Source organism: Cyprinus carpio, chromosome B14 (genome assembly GCF_018340385.1).
Source record: "Cyprinus carpio isolate SPL01 chromosome B14, ASM1834038v1, whole genome shotgun sequence".
Classification (NCBI taxonomy): Eukaryota; Metazoa; Chordata; class Actinopteri; order Cypriniformes; family Cyprinidae; genus Cyprinus; species Cyprinus carpio.
The window spans coordinates 12,062,197-12,081,443 of record NC_056610.1 but is presented as its reverse complement, the minus strand read 5'-3'; the positions used below and the strand labels follow the sequence as shown (position 1 = coordinate 12,081,443).

Here is a 19,247-nt window from a genome sequence, read left to right as displayed (position 1 = left end):
ATAATAAAGTAAAGAAAATGTAAAATCTAACAAAAATATAAAGCCACTGTTTTTTGCTAATAAACAGATATTTAAATTAAATCATTTCATAAAATCACAACATAAAATGTTTGAAAAAACATAAAAAGCTACTGATAAAGAAAATATACATTTGTGCAGTTGTATTTTTCACGCAAAACCTTATATAGAAGTTATTCAAATATCATCCTTGTGACAACTAGCCCCATCCTGTTCATACTACTATGTGCCCTCTTTAAGGAGGAAGTAGATTATTGGCTTCCTCTGTCTTGTCATTTTTGCACATTTTGCTTTATCAGTTGCTCTTTATTAGCACAATAAGCTGATATGTGTGTGTGCAAGTAGCAGGTTGCTGTTGTAATGTTGTTTATGTATGCATGTGTGTGTGTGTGTGTGGTGGACCTCTGTTCACCAGGCTCAGTGTGTGTATGTGATTTATCATTGTTAGGGGACCTGTCGGATGGCTTGCTCTCCCGGGTCAGCTGATCTGCTCTCGCCGGGCGCTTGAGAACCATCCTTCCATAATTGAGCCCCTGGAAAGAAAGCAAGGGGAAAACAGGAGGAAGAAAAGATAGGAGGAAGATAGAAACAGGCTTGTCGGGAGACAGCCTTCAGGGCTAGAGAGCCAGGCCAATCTAGAGTCAAACAGACTCACCTTGTTACCTGTGCTGAATGAACTGTAGAGCGTCTGAGAGACTCCTCGTGACCCATTCACACACATACACTTCACACACACACAGACATCAGGGGGCGGGAGTGTTGAGATGGTTTCATGCTGTGAAGCTGTGCTGTGGAGGTCTGTGAAAAGGAAAAGGAGAGAAACACAGCATCTCGATGCACCGTAACACGTGCTCTTTGCCTTTTGGCAGGTAGAGTGAAGAGATTAACATGCAGACATGAATCCAGCTCATCCAGAACACCTCTCAGGGGAGGGAGCCGCTCACATGCCTCCCCCGAGCGAATCTCTCGCAGAGTCCAAACCCTTTCCGGCCTGTCTCTTAAAAATAAAGGTTCCAATTAGAACTGAAAAGAGTTTTACTGACCGGTGTTCCACAAAGAACTTTTTTATATTTCATAATTGTCAGATGATGCTAATGCTAAAAACAATGCTAAATGCAAATATTAAAATGCAACTGCGCATATAATTGCACATAGGTAGGATAATAAAAAGGGTTTTTTAATAGTGAGGAAAATATTTATTGTTTTTGACGTTAGGGATGCATTGAAACCAACTTTATGGTACTTTAGTGCAAATTTTACACATCACTTGGTAATATGGCCAATGCTAATACAATATTTGCCCAAGTGTTTGTCCCAGTGTTACTTTACTATTATCTATGTACTATTATAATTTTATTAAAAATTTTAATTGGCTTTTATTTTATATATTTTTTAGTTTTCATTTTAAATTTGTGAATATGATTAACTAGGGGTTTTTTTTTTTTTTTCAGTTTCCGTTTTTGTTAAATTTGAATTTTTGTTTACTTCCAGTTAGTGATTTTAGTAGCATAAACTTATTTGCGTTCATTTTCAGGCTCACATTTCTTATTTTTAGTTAGTTATTTTTCAGTGTTATTTTATTTCAGCTTTGTTTCAATTAACCAAAAAGTTTTAGTAGTCATATTTTTGCTCTTTTTTATGAATTATGCAACTTTTCAGTTTAAGATGTCCTACTGTACGTGTTAATGTTTGACTAACTGTCCAGAGGTTATTTGAGTATAGAAGAAAGTTGTGTAATGGTGAAATTACCTTTATCTTGTAAATGTGAAATTACCAACAACAACAAAAAAAATATTTAGCTGACCCCACTGAAAGTCATTAAATTTGCATCCTGATCTGAAAAATTACATTTTTAATTGTTAATGCTGTAAGTACTATTCAGTGTCCCAAGAGCTAAATAGACAACTCAAGATACCTTGAAAAATTATTTATCATATCAAGAGGGTCTTAAGAAGCTGCAAAGAAGAGTAAATAGAGGAACCAGAGATCACAAAGTGGGTGGATTCCTCCAATCGTTGGCTCAACAGAGGATCGCTCACAGTCCTCTTGGTTGCACAAGAGGGTGACTCCTGCATCGTCCTTAACCTGTGATGCAAGGGACCCTCTGCAAGGTCCCATCACCTGATCCCCAGCATTGCCTGAGGCTCCCGGGTGAGGAAGAGAGGGTGTCAAATTGGGGCTTTGCTAAGAAAGACCACCACCCTAGAGTAATATAGATCACAGGAAGACTAATTGTATGCCTGGCAGCCGGCAGATCTTTACACCTCGACAGTCAGCTAATAAGACAAAAGGCCCAGCGCCTGTCTCTCTCAGGGCCAGGTGGCACACCTCTGGAGCCCAGAGCGGGGTCAGGTGCTCGGGCCGACCGGCTGTAATCATCAGCGGGTCTACTTCGGGGCAACTGCCACCTTATCAATCATTGATTGCATTTCATTAGGGGTTCAACAGAGTGAGTATTGAGCCTCGAAGTGATATTGAGGTTATAGTGCAGCTTGACTACAGGGAACAGTGCTGATTTGTGCTGGCAGACTTAATTTGAGAGGGAATGTGCCATACTTTTTGTTTGGGCCGAGAAAGTGTGATGTGAAGTAGTTTGTAGAGATGTGTGAGGGGTGCATGTGTAAAGTAGCCGCAGGACGTTCTGTAGGCGCCACATAAATATTAAAGTAAAGCTAAGTCCACCGTGCAGAACTGTGCAGTTTATTCACCTTGTGGCTGTTTGAAGTCATTTTATACCTCTCTCACGTGTGTTTTAGTTTTTCTACATACCTCACTTTCTTATATTTCTCAAATAACAAGACTAACAAAACAGTTTAGCTTTACACTTATAATTATTCATTTATTTATATATATATTTTTTAATCCAAAGTAACTTTTAAAGGAGAAATAGAAAGCTGTGAAACTAAAATAAATATATTTTGTTACTATTAATATTATTTACTTTTATTAATTGTAATTAAAATAAGAACATTCGCATAACACTTTTTTACTAATACTATTTTGCATCATTATTAATGTTAATTTTAGCTGCTGCAGTATAATAAAATCAACAATGAAAAAAAAAAAACATAAAAATCCTAAATTTTTACGTTTCTCATAGAAAAAGTGAGTGGAGAGTGTTCTGGGTTGTTGCTAGCTGTTGCTGCTCAGATCTTTGGGATTGTTTTGACTTTTATTGTCCACCAGGCAAATATTGTTAAATCTGTTCACTTACAAGCCTCAAAATGACTTAAGTTTATACCTAGGGTTAAGAAAGAAATGTTATCACTGAACCAATGGTCAATCATATTTGACCTTTAATAATTTCTTTATCAAAATTTAAGTTCATCTCTCAAACTCAGAACATACACACTGGCAAATAAGCTGTATTTGTCAGCGTGTGTGAAGATGGGAATAGCTAAGCACGAGTGAATGTGTGTGTGTGTTTTTACGTATGTGCTTGTGTGTGCGTTCATGTTGTGCCAAAGGGCCCGTGGCAGGGTGTCGTAGCCAGCGAGCATCAGAGACATTAACTAACTTCTGTTTTATAATGGAGATTAATGAACTGAGCCGTGGCCAGGGGGAAGACAGGACAGGAGAGGAGAGCAAAGGAGAAAGAGGGTATGAAAAAGAAAGAGAGCGAGAGGGGTGTGCTGCCAGTGCCAAGGCTGTTGGTGACAGATTGCCCACTGGGTGTGGATGGCAGAGCGTTGTTGAACCAGGGACAGGTTGGGTGACTGGGGCCGGACACAGGGAACTACAGCGGGGAGGCAGCCTGGAACAAGAGCCCCATACCTGGACAGCATCAGGCACGAGAGCAGGGGAGAACCAAACCACGGAGGCACGTACAGATGGGCAGAGAGAGGGAGGGAGTACTGGCACGTATAATAGAGAAATACCCACAGGAACACCATAAGAGAGGGAGACGACCAGACGTACAGTAAAACAAGAAATACTTTATGAACGGGTGCACCCACACATTTAAATCAGAGCACTCATAAACACACACACTATACCCTGATTGATGCATTAAACTGGGTGTAACAACAGTCATAGAAAAATGAATAAATAATAAAAAGCATTAATACTGTTTTTCTATAACCTAATATAAACAAATAGTTTTTTTTTTTGTTTGTTTGTTTTTATACAGTGCAATGGAAAAAAAAACTAGCAATAATTAATACAGAAAGACACTTAAATATGACACATAGCTCTTATTTTATAATTATTTCTTATTTTTATTATATTATTTTATTATTAAAATATTTTCATTTATCAATTTGGCAGATGCTTTAATGCAAAGTGACTTTTTAAAATGTTATGATTTAACCCTTTAACTGTTTCTCTTTTTTTTACTGTTTTTGTTTTAGTTAACAATAATAACCCATAACTAAAGTGAGTAAATGCTTTACATGCTTTTCTTTATTATAGAAAATGTACAGTAATGAAAAGTATTGCTTTATTTGTGTTTCAAGGTCTTCTCTTGTTTTTGTTCTATTCTAATCATTTCTTTTTTCCTTTAATCTGGAATTTTTTTTATTTTATTTATTTTTTTACAAAAGGAGTCCCTACTCATCACACTGTAACAAATGTAAAGGTTGAATAAATACATTAGACTGAATAATGCAAGAACAACAGAGCACAAGGTCTCAGCTGTAACAGGGACTCTCTTTTCTCTCTCTCTCTCTCTCTCTCTCTCTTTCTCGCCCCATGTTTGTCATTGAGTTGAGCCATCTGTGAGGATCGTTATTGCTCGTTGTTGATTGGCTGGGGGAGGACTGTTAGTTCTAAGGTCATATTTTGTCGTGGGAAATGCAAGTAAATGAGGATGATGAGGAGGAAGCTTAGTGCCCCCATCTCCATATGCCCCCCAATCATCTCTTGCGTGCATTTTGTGCACTACCACGCAAACAGAGTCCCAGATGAGTTCTTAAAGTTAAACTCCAAAAGAATATCACAATATTCAATGGTTTCCTGAGCCTGTTTCTGCCTCTCCGCTTGATCTGAAGGCCACTGTTGTTCTTCCTCGTAAATGTAACAGTTTCCACACAGTGTGTTCAGAAACTCAGCCAGAAAGTGTTCAGTTTCAGGGCCTCGTGGCCTGGCATAAAACAGTCACTAAGAACTGCACTTCACAGATGCAGGCTCGGCTAATATTTGCATGACATAGATGTGGGAAACCTGAGAGTTAATGTTCCAGCATGAGCTCTGTATTTCTCCATGTATTAAGGTATATTTGTGTAGTTTATGTCCATTTTATGTCCATTTTAGTGTGTGTGTGTTTCTGGCCTAGATACAGTTTTGGGAGACAAAATGTCTAAAAGTGCCTGTGAAAAACCTTTATTTTATGTTTTTTTTATTTATTTTTTTGGTATCTTAAGAAGGTGAAATGTTTGTAAAGAGATTAAATAATGTCTTAATTCAGTTCTAAAATTTTAAAACAAAGAGCTTTTAAAATAAAGCTCTAAAATAAAAGCTTAATTGTAAGGTTAGTGTAAATTATAGTTTATATTATTAATAAAATAGTTTATAATTTATATTATGAAATTATTTGTAAATTTATATTAAATTTATATTAAATAATATTTTTACTTTAATGTATTTACGTATTACTTATTTGAGAGCTAATGTTCTTTATTCACTTCTAAAAATCTTCAGATATATTTTGAAGTTAAGAATAGATTAGTGATAACAAAAAAGATTTACTTTTTACTTAAATTTATTTATGAAAGTATGTTGTATTTAGTTTAATATTTTTTTCACACTTATTTGGGAAGTCTGTAGCTTAATTTAAAAACAATATACTGAAAAGTGAGATTTACTTTAAGATTTTATTTATTTTCTTAAAATTATTTATAATGTATTTAAAGTGTGTCTCAACTAGTTTAAAATTACTTTTTATGCTATTTATATATACTAACAATTTACTAAACGTCAACAATATCAATGGTGTATATAAAACTGGTAAGCAATGAAAATACACAACCTCATTAATTATTCATGTCCTGCTGCATGCTGTATTTTACTTGATTTTATACCTTATATAAATATACACTGATATAATATACTGATATTTGTCAATAAATATTAGCAGGGTTTTCTTTGGGATCAATACAGTACTTGAGGATTGTAAATATAGCAAACAAATATACCTGAATTAGAGCTTGTATTTCTAATGTGTGTGCGTGAGTGTGTGTACAGACACAGGCTGTTGTTCTCACAGTACAGTAATGATAGGTTTGCCAGCAGCCCCAGCTGCCTCTTACCTGGCAACTCTTGAGGGAGAAAAACAACTAGAACTTCCCCTCTTCATCTCTCTCTCTTTCTCTCTCTCCTCCTAACATACTCACTCACTCACTCACTCACTCACTCGGTTCCACTTTATTTGTGCACATTTCCCTCACTTTGTCTTCTTCTGTCTTCTCTCCATCCCTCGAGTCTTTTTTCCTTTGTTTTCTTCCAACCCTTTCCCCCTTTGCTCATCTTTCAGCGCTGTTTTCTGTCTGCATCTCTCTCTTTCACCTCTCGTCATGAGATTTACAATTACTCTGCCGTTTCCTCTCTTTGTCCTGCTCTCTGTAGCCAACCCGTTTTTTTTTCTGTCGTTTTATCCTGATTTCATGAACTGCATCTGTAGTTCTTTGGGTCAATCTTTTCTCTCTTTGTCTGTGTTTACTCTATACTTTCATCTGTCTCTCTCTTTGTTTTCTGTTCTCTCCTCATACAGTCATGTGAAGTGTGTGTGTGTGTGTGTGTGTGTGTGTATGGTAGGTTTCAATGTAATACCCCTGGGAGCTCCAGTAGAGGTTGCCATAATACCAGCTCTGGCTTCCTCTGTATCACCTCCACACCTCTCTGTCTGTCTCTGAAGACTGTGTGTATGAGAGAGAGAGAGCGAGAGCGATCCTCCTCTTCAGCCTGATCATACTTGCTCAAGTCTAAATTTATCTATATACTAACCTTGTTATTATAAACATTTATGACTTACTTTCTTCTGTGGGACACAAAAAGAGATGTTTCACAGAATGTATGAGCTGCTCTCATCTTTTCAGTAAGAGAAGATGGTGACCAGATTCTCTCAAGCTTCAAAAGCAGAAAAACACAAAGCATCATGGCCCATATGTGCTATATTAAAAATATTTCAGACAATTGTTGCTTTGTAAAAGAAACACTTTGTAAATCATCTCATTATTCACATGACACCCTTGCATGAATAGCTGTGGTCACTTTTAATTTTTAACTTTGTCTTTTATTTTGATTGAATTAGAATCAGCAAGGTTATTTTTAAGGATTAAATGGATCAAAAGTGACAGACATCTTTTGCAACAATATAGATGTATTTATTATAAATTAAAATAATTCTGTTATTTTTTAATTTCTATACATCAAAAAATTCCTGATTTTTTTTTTTTTTCACAAATATATTAAGCAGCAAAACTTCAATAAAAAATAACTGATGAGCTCATAAAAACATAAAATTATTGTAAAAAGTTAAATAGATAGAAACAAAGTATTGGGCAACAGTGATAATTTGATGCTTCCGCCTATGAAGTGGAAAGGAGATGCCCTGGAGGTGTAGACAGGAGATAAAATGACGAAATATTTGACTTTAATTCAGTGCAGATGTAGCAGATGGAAAATGATTATGCATAAGAAGCAGTTGTAAGATGCTCATGTCCTGTTTTGGTTTTGGTACTCTTAGTGAGACCAGAGTGAGTCTGTGGGCCGAGGAGATGTGTGACTTACACAGGAACACTACAGGATAACACGCACAAACCCACACAGTCACACACGCCGTGTGAAGAATGACAGTGGAGCATATGTGTACAGTTTGAAAGGATCGCAGCCCTGGATCACTGCTTGTGTGTGATTTGGCACAGGTTGAGAGTGTGTTCTGTGTGTATTTGTGTGTGTGTGACAGGTCGGTGTAAATGAGATTCCAACAGCTTCTTTTTCTGTCCGCCTCATCACGTTTCATTTCTCTTTTTTTAACACAACATGCTTATACTGTATATAGTAAATAACTGGTTAAATTTAAAACATAAAGATTATTTATTTATTTATTATAATTATACTTTTTCATGTTGCTCCACTTAGGGTGCTGTTTATGGATCCAAACCATGTAGATTTACAGTACCAGAGCTGGAGTATTGGACTAAACTGTGTTTGTGTGTGTGTGTGTGTGTGTGTTATATTAGGAGGTTCTTCTGAAAAGAGCCGCAGACCTGGTGGAGGCGCTGTATGGAATGCCTCATAACAATCAGGTATGAAAATCACTACAATGAAACTGATGGTTACACACACAGTCAATAATATAATATTTAAATATTTTGTAATTATTATAATGTAAATAAAATGATAATAATGTAACATAGGAAGACCATGATTTTTAACAACTTATAATTTTTAATAATTTTATATTTATATAAGGTAAATAAAATAATTGTATAATTATTATAATTTAAATAAGAATATAATAATGATCAAAAGTAATCCTTAAATTATTTACAATGTTAAAATATTCTTGGATTAATGAGTAATAATTATATTAATAATTCAATTTATTTCAGGGCATTATTGTTTTCTTTCATGTAATTTCTTAAATCAGAACCCAATGAGAAGCATTGTGTATCATTTTAATACCTTTCTCTGTTCTCTGGATTGGCCAGGAGATCATTTTAAAGCGTGCTGCAGACCTGACGGAGGCGCTGTACAGCGTGCCGCGGAGCCATAACCAGTTGCCCTCACTGACAGGCTCCGGAGCTCACTCGGGCATGATGGGAGTTAACTCTTTCAGCAGCCAGCTTGCCGTCAACATCTCTGAGGCCTCACAGGGAGACCAAGGTCAGTGTGTGCTGTGAATCCCAAATCACACATTCAAACACATGCATGAACGGCTGTCGAGCAATTTAAAAATGGATTGCATATATCAATAATTGGAAGTCAGTATATTGTTTGTTTTATATTACTGAACATGGAGCCTATCACTTCATTTACATACAGATCAAGGGGCACAGTTAATTGTGTTAATATTTTTATCGCACTATTTTCTTTCAAACTAATCACACTAATGTGTAGCATTGACAGCCATACAAAGTGTTTGACTGGGTTTGATTGAGACATGACTTCACAAAACTCAAAGCTACTTGACAACCTCAACACTTACATTCAGTCGCACGGTCTGTCAGTCCTTGTCTGGATCTGTTCATCTGTCGTTTGTGAGCTTCACACCCACCTGCAGCCCTGGACCAGCAGCACTGTACATGACGATCACATGGCTGTGTTTTGGCAAGCCTGTCACCCACAGCGCTCAAAACTGCCACTCACACTCACCTGCCCATAGAAACGACACCTTCATCAGAGTGTGTCTGTGTGTGTACACACTCCCTGTCACTCCTGAGAGAAGTGTGAGCGGCACAGGCTGTGAACGAGCTGAGAGACTCAGGATGACAGCGCTACAAGAATGAAACACGTTATTTGCAAATGCAAACGCAGTTTATGAGCACAGCACGCACACATTTTGGAATGTCTGTGAATTAAAACAAAGATGCATTCATGGGTTTACAATTCTGAGAGTTGGCAAACATTTAGCATTCATTAGCTGACTTCTAAAGCAGGATATAAGAAACATCAGAAAGCATTTAAGCAACAATGAAATGAAATGTTACAAAAAATATCTCAAATAAATGCTGTTCTTTTCTATTCATAAAAGAATACTATACTGTTTTCAACATTGATTATAATAAGAAATATTTCTTGAGGACCAAATCGGCATACTAGAATGATTTCTAGAGTAAGGCTAGAGTAATGATGTTGAAAATTCAACTTTGCATTACAGAAATAACTTACATTTTTAAATACACTCAAATTAACAACGTTACTTTCAATTGTAATAACATTGAAACATGAGCTGACTGCTAAAGCTGATTGATTCTAAATAGAGGGATAAAATGTACACCTTGAATTCTTAAAGTTGCTTAAAATGCAGCTAAGATCTGTAAGAAGTCACTTAAAATGTCTTATGTAATTTCCACACCGTTAGCATTACTAAACAGAAATGCCATTTCCTTTGCAGTGTTTCCCCTGCCATTATATTAGGTGCGCCCCCGCCCCCAATTTTATTTTCTCTGTAGCGCCAAATCACAACAGAAGTCATTTTAAGTTACCTTTCCTATAAAACAGGCCTATACCTTGTTCTTTTATTAAACAAACTAACTAGCCTTATGTTATTTATCTTATTTACATGACGGCATATAATTTCTGTCTCTACGTTACATGGTCGCGCTCTCTGTATCGAGCACTGCACAGTTTTGCCTCGATGTGCATACACAAGTGAGCACACTCCCACTCCCACTAGTATTTGTAAATATTAAGCCACAAAACATGATTTAAATATAAATTCTGCATGTCTCTGTTTTAATGAATGGCGCAGATGTGTGATTTTGTTTACTACTTTAATGTCTGCCGTCTCACTAATGAGGACATAAATACATGAAGAACATCTCCAGACCTGCTCCGATAGTCACTTCATGAGAATTTGACTGTTTCATTTGAGTAAAACTATCCTCTCAACCCGAAAAGTTTGGTTAAGTTGAAGACATTGCAGCAGAAATATATTACTGTTGTTCAGTAGAATGTACATGATAGGCGACTACCACTGCTAAAATATTAAAACCTTATTTTTAAGGAATAATCATACAATATTTCTTCAGTGTTTTAATTGTAATATTAAATGTATTTCTAAAAAAATAAAATGTTTAATTTTCCTTAATTAAAAGATTAATTAAATGAATGTTTTATGCCTTAAAAATTGTAAATAGACGACAACAGAATTTATGAGGAAAAAATCAGAAGGCTATTGTAAGAATGAATGAAACTTGTTTTTATGCTTTCAAATAATTAGACATGCTAAAACACAGAATTTGGTAAGAACAAAACATAAGGTTGGAAAAAAATAAAACATTTCATTGGGCCCTAAACATGTACAGTAATTTGTTTTAAACTTTTAATAAATTGATGTTAAATTGTTTAGGTTTCATGATTTTAATTAATTAGACATGCTTTTTGATTAATACAATTCAATTTAACCATTAAAAAGGAGTCCAGAAAAAAATTTAACTGAAAGCCGTAAACCTAGGGTAAACACTGCTTTGGATTTGCCTATGTGTATCTCATGCCCTGTATTTCCATGCACAAATGTGTTTTCAATATCACAGGGTCGGGCCTTGTTTCTCTTCACCCACCAGCTCTGACACTCACACACAGGAAGTGGGAATGGATGTGAGATGAACAGATCACTCTCCTTATATCAGAGAGAGAGAGTGAGAGAGAGACACAGGAAGACAGAGGAACTCTCTCTCCCTTGACACCCTCTGCTTTCTCTCCTGCTAGCACTCATCCCGTTTTCCTCTCATCTGTTTTCCTCATTCACGCAGGAAAGGAACACCTACAGGAATCCATGAGGTCATGGGAAAGGGCCGTTAGCCATTATAAAAATATTGCATTTCATACTTCATGCTTGTGTGCAGTGAAACTTCAGCAGGATTTAATTCGGTTAGCCTGCTGCTTCGTTCGTTCATCCATCAAACTAATTATTGTTTCAAGTTCTAATTAAGTTGCAAACTGATTTACAGAAAACACTACCTCTTTCCTGCAGCTTATCAAACCACATAGGAGCACAGTTTATTTAGGGAAGGTCTCGGATTAACCAGCATCGACTCTGCTGACGAGTGATATTTGCAGCTTATAATGGCAGTCATGTTGCCGCTCACGTGACTCTGACATGTTAAAAAAGATTGTTGATTTTGTCAGTTAGCAAAAAATATATATTTTTTTCATAATCTGAATTGCTTAGTAAAACATATTTAAAACAAGATTCATTTGCTTTTTAAAAAAAAAAAAACTAGTGAACTTTATACATTAAAAGAAAATTAACAGTTTGGATCAGTGAAAAAGAATGACAGTAAAAATGACAGTAAAGACATTTGCACTGTTACAAAAAATATTTTATTGCAATAATTGCTGATCTTTTGAAGTTTCTATTGATAAATGGTCATGAAATTTGAAAAAGAAAAACAGCTTTACCATCACAGGAATAAATTACATAAAAATATTACTTTAAAATTATTTTAAATTGTAATATTATTTCATAATATTACTGTTTTTACAGTATTTTTTAAATAAATCTCTCTCCCTTTCTTTTTCAACTGTTCGATATGAGAATTAGGCTTAAGGGCCAGATAGTGGACATAGATGGATGCCAAGTGTTATTCAAAGCTCCCTCTCTTCACGTCCTGTTTAGTTTTGGCTGACTGTGAATCGTACAGAAGAAAAAAAAAAAAAAAGAAAAACAAGAATATGATGTTTCCTTAAGAAATGTCTGTTCAAAACGTACCACCATGCAAGTATAACAGGCCATTGTTATGCAGGGTTATTGCTGTGGTGTTTTTGGTGGTTGCTGGTGTTGTTTCTTACTGGCTTAAGTCAAGTCTCTGTGATATCCATGTTTCTCAGTATGGATCCGGTCCTGTCTATCTTATCTGCCAGGCGAAAAAAGTCCAAAACACCCAACACACACACACACACACACACACACACACACACACACACACACACTGCTTATGGGAACATAGACAAAGTTTTGTTTGACTGCTGTGCTGTGTGCTTTCTTAACAGCATCCGGACATCTTTAAAATGTTCTCACACTTACCGAGGGATCCCACCCACTAGAAACACAAACCCAGCATGTCACAGACACACATTAGTCCAACTGCAACATCTACAAATCACATCAAGCTTCTTTATAAGCAAATTCATAATAAATCCCAGTGCTGACATGGTTTATATTTGAACTTCAGTCTACAAAAGCATCCTCCTTAACCTGTCGCCATCTCTTATATTCCAGGTTACTCTCGTAACTCGAACAGCGTGTCTCCTCGCGGGTACGTGCCAAGCTCCACACCCCAGCAATCCAATTACAACACCATCACCTCCACCATGAACGGATACGGAGCTGGGATGACCAACCTGGGCGTCCCTGGATCCCCAAGTTTCCTCAACGGATCCGCCGCCAACTCTCCTTACGCAAGTGAGTGTTCTGCTGATCAGCTAACAGATCCTGACATTTCTGCTGAAAAGACCAGCATATTGGCTTTCTTGACTAGTTTAACTAGCAATACTTTTTACTTTCAGCTAGTCTCAAGACTTTACTAGCTAAGGGAGTTTTTACAACAACGTCATATATACTCTTAAAGAAATGGTCTTTTTATAACTGATTACTGAAAGGTTCTTTGGAGAACCAAAATTGGTTCCTCTGTACTCTCAGAAATAAAGGTTCTTCATTGGCAATGGTTCCATGAAGAACCTTTAACATCCATGGAAACTTGCACTTTATAGTGCTCATTGAAGTGCAAATGTTCTTTATATTAAAATGTTCTTCACACTAAGAAAAACATGGTTCTTTTAAGAACTGTTCACTGAAAGGTCCTTTAGGGAACCAAAAATTGTTCATATATGGCATCACTTTGAAAACCCCCTTTTGGAACCAATTTATATTTTTAGAGAGTAGAACTGCTATTTTGGGTCGAACTGTTATTTTCTTAGTGTGAAGTACATTTTAATAATCTGAAGAACATTTTCCCACTATAAAGAACCTTTTCATGAAACCATTGATGCCAATGAAGAACCTTTATTTTAAAGAGTGTAGACGGATTCACCAGCCTGTAAATGTTAGATACTACATGCTAGTCATTTCAGCAGGGCTGTTAACACTGCATGTTTTGGATTCTGATTTGTTGGATTTAACCAGCTAAATTCGACTATTGTGAGTCTAAAAAGCTTGCATTTTGTGATTTTGGTGATCGCAACAGGCATATTTGGTCGCAACTCAGTCAGCATCTTAAAGCTAATCTGAAATACTAAGGTTGTTTGTTTGCCTATTCGTGTTCTTTGAGGGAAAGGTTATTGTCTGTCTGCTGTTCCATGCACTGTGAACATCTCCATCCAAACTAACTCCACTAACACTCATATTTTTTCATCTCCTTTCATGTCTAACACTTTTACGACTCCTCCATGCATCTCACTCCGTCACATGCTCGCTTTCTCGCTGCGGTCAGGATAGTGAGCTTTCTGTCTGCAATTTCCTGTAGATACGTCTGCTGCTACTGTTATTGGGGGGAAAAAAATCACAATGCTGGAGGCCTGACAATTACAAATGAGGTTTATGTACTCAAGAATGTTCATATATTCGATATATAGCAGCTGTATTTTGTGTGATTGGCACTTGTTTGGCAGGCCGAGCTTCGTGCAAAGCTGTTTCATGGCAGGTTTGCTTTCCATTCATTATAAAAATGGGAAACAAGTTGGCAAGAGTTTTCAATTGGAATTTCATTGAAGAAAATTCATTGTGGGTTTTGCTCCAATTTGGTGAGAAAGCTCAAGCTTTCTTCTCAAGATTCAGCGTCAAGATTGTTGGCTAAGTGTACAGTGGTTTTTATTACCTGTCTTTCTCTCAAAGCATGCAGATGACCGCATATTAGATGTCCTGATAATATCCTCTTCTGGCATGCTTTACGTATACTTGTGTCAATGCAAGAGCAGATTTCATGTTCATGCTTCTGCAAAAGTGTGATTTGGCAGTCAAATGTGGACTCTATTGACATAAATCCTCCTCAGGAGTTCTAAGTTATGGATCAACTTTGCCATGCAGGTAGCACACGGTTTCATTCCCATAATGCCTCACTCTGCCATAGCCCTTCCCCTTCAATTAACCCTCTAACAATCGGCATGACCCACCTCATAACTCTCATCTCTGTGTGTGTGTTCGGGTGTGTGTGTTTCTCTGTGTGTGTGTGTCTGTTTCAGTCACCCCCTCCAGTCCTCTATTGGAGCCTTATGCCTCCTCTTCCTCCTCTTCTTCATGCATCCCTACTTCCATCTCTCTGTCTGCGGGCCCTTTCTCATTCTCTCCTGTCCATATGATCTCTGCAGTCAAACAGAAGAGCGCCTTCGCGCCTGTCGTCCGGCCACAGACCTCCCCGCCCCCCCCTGCACCAGCACCAATGGGAGCAGTCTACAGGGTGAGCACCCCACCCCTCTCCTGCCTCTGAGCCAATCGGGAAACAAGACCCTATTTTAGAATGAGTCACAGAAAAGGGCACTACATTTCTGAGGACAAAGTTGATCCATAACTTTCTACTTAGAAGACTGGTTGCTTTTTTAGCACAAACAAACAATAAAATATAATGTAAATAAATAAATAGTGAAAATGCTGTTTTTTTCACAGCGGTGGTGATGTCTGCTGGGGCAAATTAGTGTAAAATAGTATCAAAATTACCTCAGATTTGCATGAAGTGGAAAGTTTGAAACTTGAAAGAGGATGAGTTTGAGTTTTTGTTTTTATAATAATAATAAGAGCTGTTTTTGTTTTCGATATTGATAGTAATTGTTTATTTAGCAGCAAATCAGTATATCAAAATGATTTCTGAAGGAACATGTGACACTTAAAACTGGAGTAATGATGCAGAAAATTCAGCTTTGCCATTATAGTACATTTTAGAGGTTGAAGTTGATCCATGCATTTCTACTTCTAAGATTGGTTGCTATTACAACAAAGAAAATTACATTTCAATAAATAAATGAAAATAACGCTTTTGATTTGCATGCAGGTGGTGATGTCTGTTGGGGCAAATCAGTATAAAATAGTATCAAAATGTCCTGATTTGCATGCAGTCAAAAACTTATCCATAAAAGATGATAATTTCCCGTGTTACTTGCATGTTATCTGTTTCAAGATGCTACAATTCTGACTGCAGATTTATTTCTAAAAGGAACTCTTAACTTTAAAGCACTAAACTCTAGAAGCATTTGCTTAACAACACTATTTGCTAAAAATATTCCTCCATACAGACCGACTGTGGAATAAGCTGCAATATTGACCTTTAATAACCATAAACCAGTCATTTTATGGTTCAAATAGATCATGTGTTATTTGAACCTTCTCGTTTATTGTCGACTGACCTCTTGTTGTCTCTTGCAGCTATGGCCGGCCTGATTGTCCCTCCCATGTGAAGAGGAACCTGAGCTTCCTCTAAGGCTTCATTGAGCCCACAACAAACTCACAGGCTCACCAAATCTGTCTGACACTCTCTTATCGAACATCACCAGTCCTACGAGGAGCTGCCCGAAAAGAACATCTACACCTGGATCGCTTAAAGAAAAAAAAAATTTGAAAAGTGTACCTGGCCTGAAAATGTCCCATGTCCTGAAATGTCAATAGATGTGTTTGTTTTGCTCTCTATGACTTCATCCTTGGAGACTCGCCATACCGGGTGGCATAAAAGCTGGATATTATCACAATGTGAACGAGAAGCCAAGGTTTTGATATGTCCAGAGCCGTAGGGGCTTCTTTGCATGGCTGATGTTGTCTGTAGACTGTCCGTTTCATACTGTATGTATGTCCTGTTTCCACTGTGAGAAGAGAGATGCCACTCATCCAGATGGGACTACGACAGCTCAAAACGCCATTCGGAAACCATTCATTCCTAATTACGAAATGCAACATAAAGCTAATGTAATTTCCTTTTGCTTTCATTTTAAACCATCAAATGAGAACACAAACAAACACGAAATGATCCCAGACTGAAGAGCGTGATATTTAGTAATCATCAGGAAGATGATGGATGTCAGTCATTTTTACTCATACTGTTTCTGTAGTTCCAGTATAGTTCCAGGTGTGTGGATAGGTAGATTTAAGCCAGGAATGCTTTCTGAGGTTTTAACCACATTTAGGTACCAGACTTATTGTTGAACTTCTTATTGTGCTTTTTTGTATGTATTTATAAAGTTTGTTTCGGGATTTCTTTGGTGAGTTAGGCCTGAATAATAGTATCAAATATCTATGTCAACACATTTGATGTCTTAATACCTTTTAGATATTGTAAAAAGAGTGAAAAATAAAAGCGATTACAATTTTTTTGTAAAAACAAAAATGACAATGACAAAAAAAGAAAAAAAAAAAGAAGGTCTGGACATGACCAGGACACCTGTTTTTTGAAAGCAGGGTGCAAAGCTCCACCACTTTTTTAAAAAAGAAAAAAAAAAAAAAAGAAAAAAAACTTTTTTCAATCGTATATTTAATGTTTTCTTTTTGCAAAAAGCATTTGTGTTCTTGTCCCCTCCTCTTGTCTCGTGTGTTCTCGTGAAACGTGTATGATCATAGTTATTTCCTAATGCACTTTTTTTGTTGGGGCACTTACAAAAGCTATGTATGTTAGCAAGCAGATGAAAATAATAATAATAATAATAAAAAAGAACAAAAAAATTTTGAAAACCTATACAAATATGCACCAGTATGTTTTCAGACAATTTTTTTTTTAATTGATTACTCTTTGCTTTGGTCATGATAACTGAAATGGCTAATCATTCATCATGTGATTTTGTTAATGTTTCTAAAATGTTTCCATAATACTTCTCTGTCCTTCTTTAGATTTATTTTACATTAGATATGCGTTGTTTCGACTTGTAAAAAGTCAAAATTCTATCTAGCACATTTTGACGTGGAACCATTCATTGACATCAGTGTTGCTGGAGATATTGTTAGCTGTTGCACACACATGCACAAGTTATGCAATTTGTATTTAAATGTAACTCGCAATTCACATTTCGGTGGATTAGCTGTGAAATTAATTAACGGAAGGAAATATAATGATGCCTTAAAATAGGATGTGCTTCAGGACAGTGTATCTCAAATCACAAATAATAATAAAAAAATAAAAATAAAACAGTCTGTGATACAATGCATTTAAATACTTATGAAATGGCAATGTTTTAGGTCTTAGTAGGGAAAAGGTGGAAAATTATTGTAGAAATATGACTTCGGTAATCATTGTATTGCAGGTTGTTATCTTCACAAAGGAGGCTTCAGTCATGTTTGGTTTTGTTTCTGTTTGTGATTAAATACCACAGACTGACCACTTGGAAACAATGTAATTTTAATATTCCAGTCATGATTTTTCTCTATTTTCCTGAAGTGAGTGAAGGTGTGTTTGCGAAGATGAAATGTGAAAGAAATTGTGGTTTCTGAAGACCTCTTTTAATTTTGCAGGTGACCTAATTACTTCACATTCGTCCTTTTGGGGTTTAGACATAAATGGGGTAAAGAAAATACAATTTGACAGTGCCCTATTATATTAAAACAGCTGAATTCAATCTCAAAGTTCACTTGAAAACATCTCAGAGATCCAGCTTGTCTGGAAACACACACACACACGCACGTCCATCCATTTCACCCATGCATTCAGTTTCCTAATAGCTTGTGAAAGGTTTTTTTGTAATAGATGTAGAGAGCTGGCTTCTGCTTTCTTTTTCAAAACCTGTTTTCTTTGGAAATGTTAAACTCGCGGTGAAATGGGGAAAGGTACTGCATCTTTGTGAAATATGAAATATTATATCAAAATATATCAAAGCACAATGTTTAATTAATGTCTTTAGAATTCAGATAGGGAGATGTATTCTACTTTCCTTTTTTTCTCTCTGACCATGCTGTAAATAAATGCATGTTTTTCCTTCGTTTTTATTTCAGTTTTTTTCCTGTGATCCCGTGCTTTTTGTACAGAAACAGAAAATAAAGATTACATTTGGCTTGAAAATATTTTTGTCAAGCATCTTTATTGTGTAAAAGCGCAGTCTCTTTTTCACTTTCACAATGTTTTAAAACATCAACAGTCCATCGAGTTATAAAAGTCACTTTTTATGCTGTGCTTCTCAGCATGGGGTGAACCATCTCAGGCCAGAAATCTCCAGCTCCGCTCCAAACTTCACAGCGAGGCTCATCCTTCCAAGGTTTCGACCTTTTGGTCTGCTCCGCCTGCCAGCACTGCTCAGTTGATGGGATATATTTTTGAAACCTTATCCAAAGACCACATTCAATTTTTTAGAGTTTTGGCCCTCAAACCCAATGCGCTGAACCTGCATAAAGACACAGTGACCCATGCAGATCAGAATCAATCATTCCTGAAATCACTCCAGCGCAGTAATTTTCCTGAGCTTTCTGCTTGGATAAGACAGAGTGAGGGAGATATTCCAAACGTGATTTGTGCTCATGTCAAAAGAAACATTTAAGGAAGGGGAAATATCTGAGACATGAAGCTGGTGGCCTTTTGATTACCTCTAGCATTTGACAGTCTCACAAATTGCACAGTCGACACTGGCTAGTTTACAGCATGTCTGTCTACACTTGAAATCACTCTTTC

The 19,247-nt window shown here is 36.6% G+C and overlaps 1 pseudogene; it reads left to right on the top strand.

Annotated features, from left to right (window-relative positions):
* The window catches only part of LOC109102868, a 103,822-nt pseudogene extending 85,184 nt beyond the window's left edge, over window positions 1-18,638 (top strand).
* The last annotated feature ends 609 nt before the right edge of the window (window positions 18,639-19,247 follow it).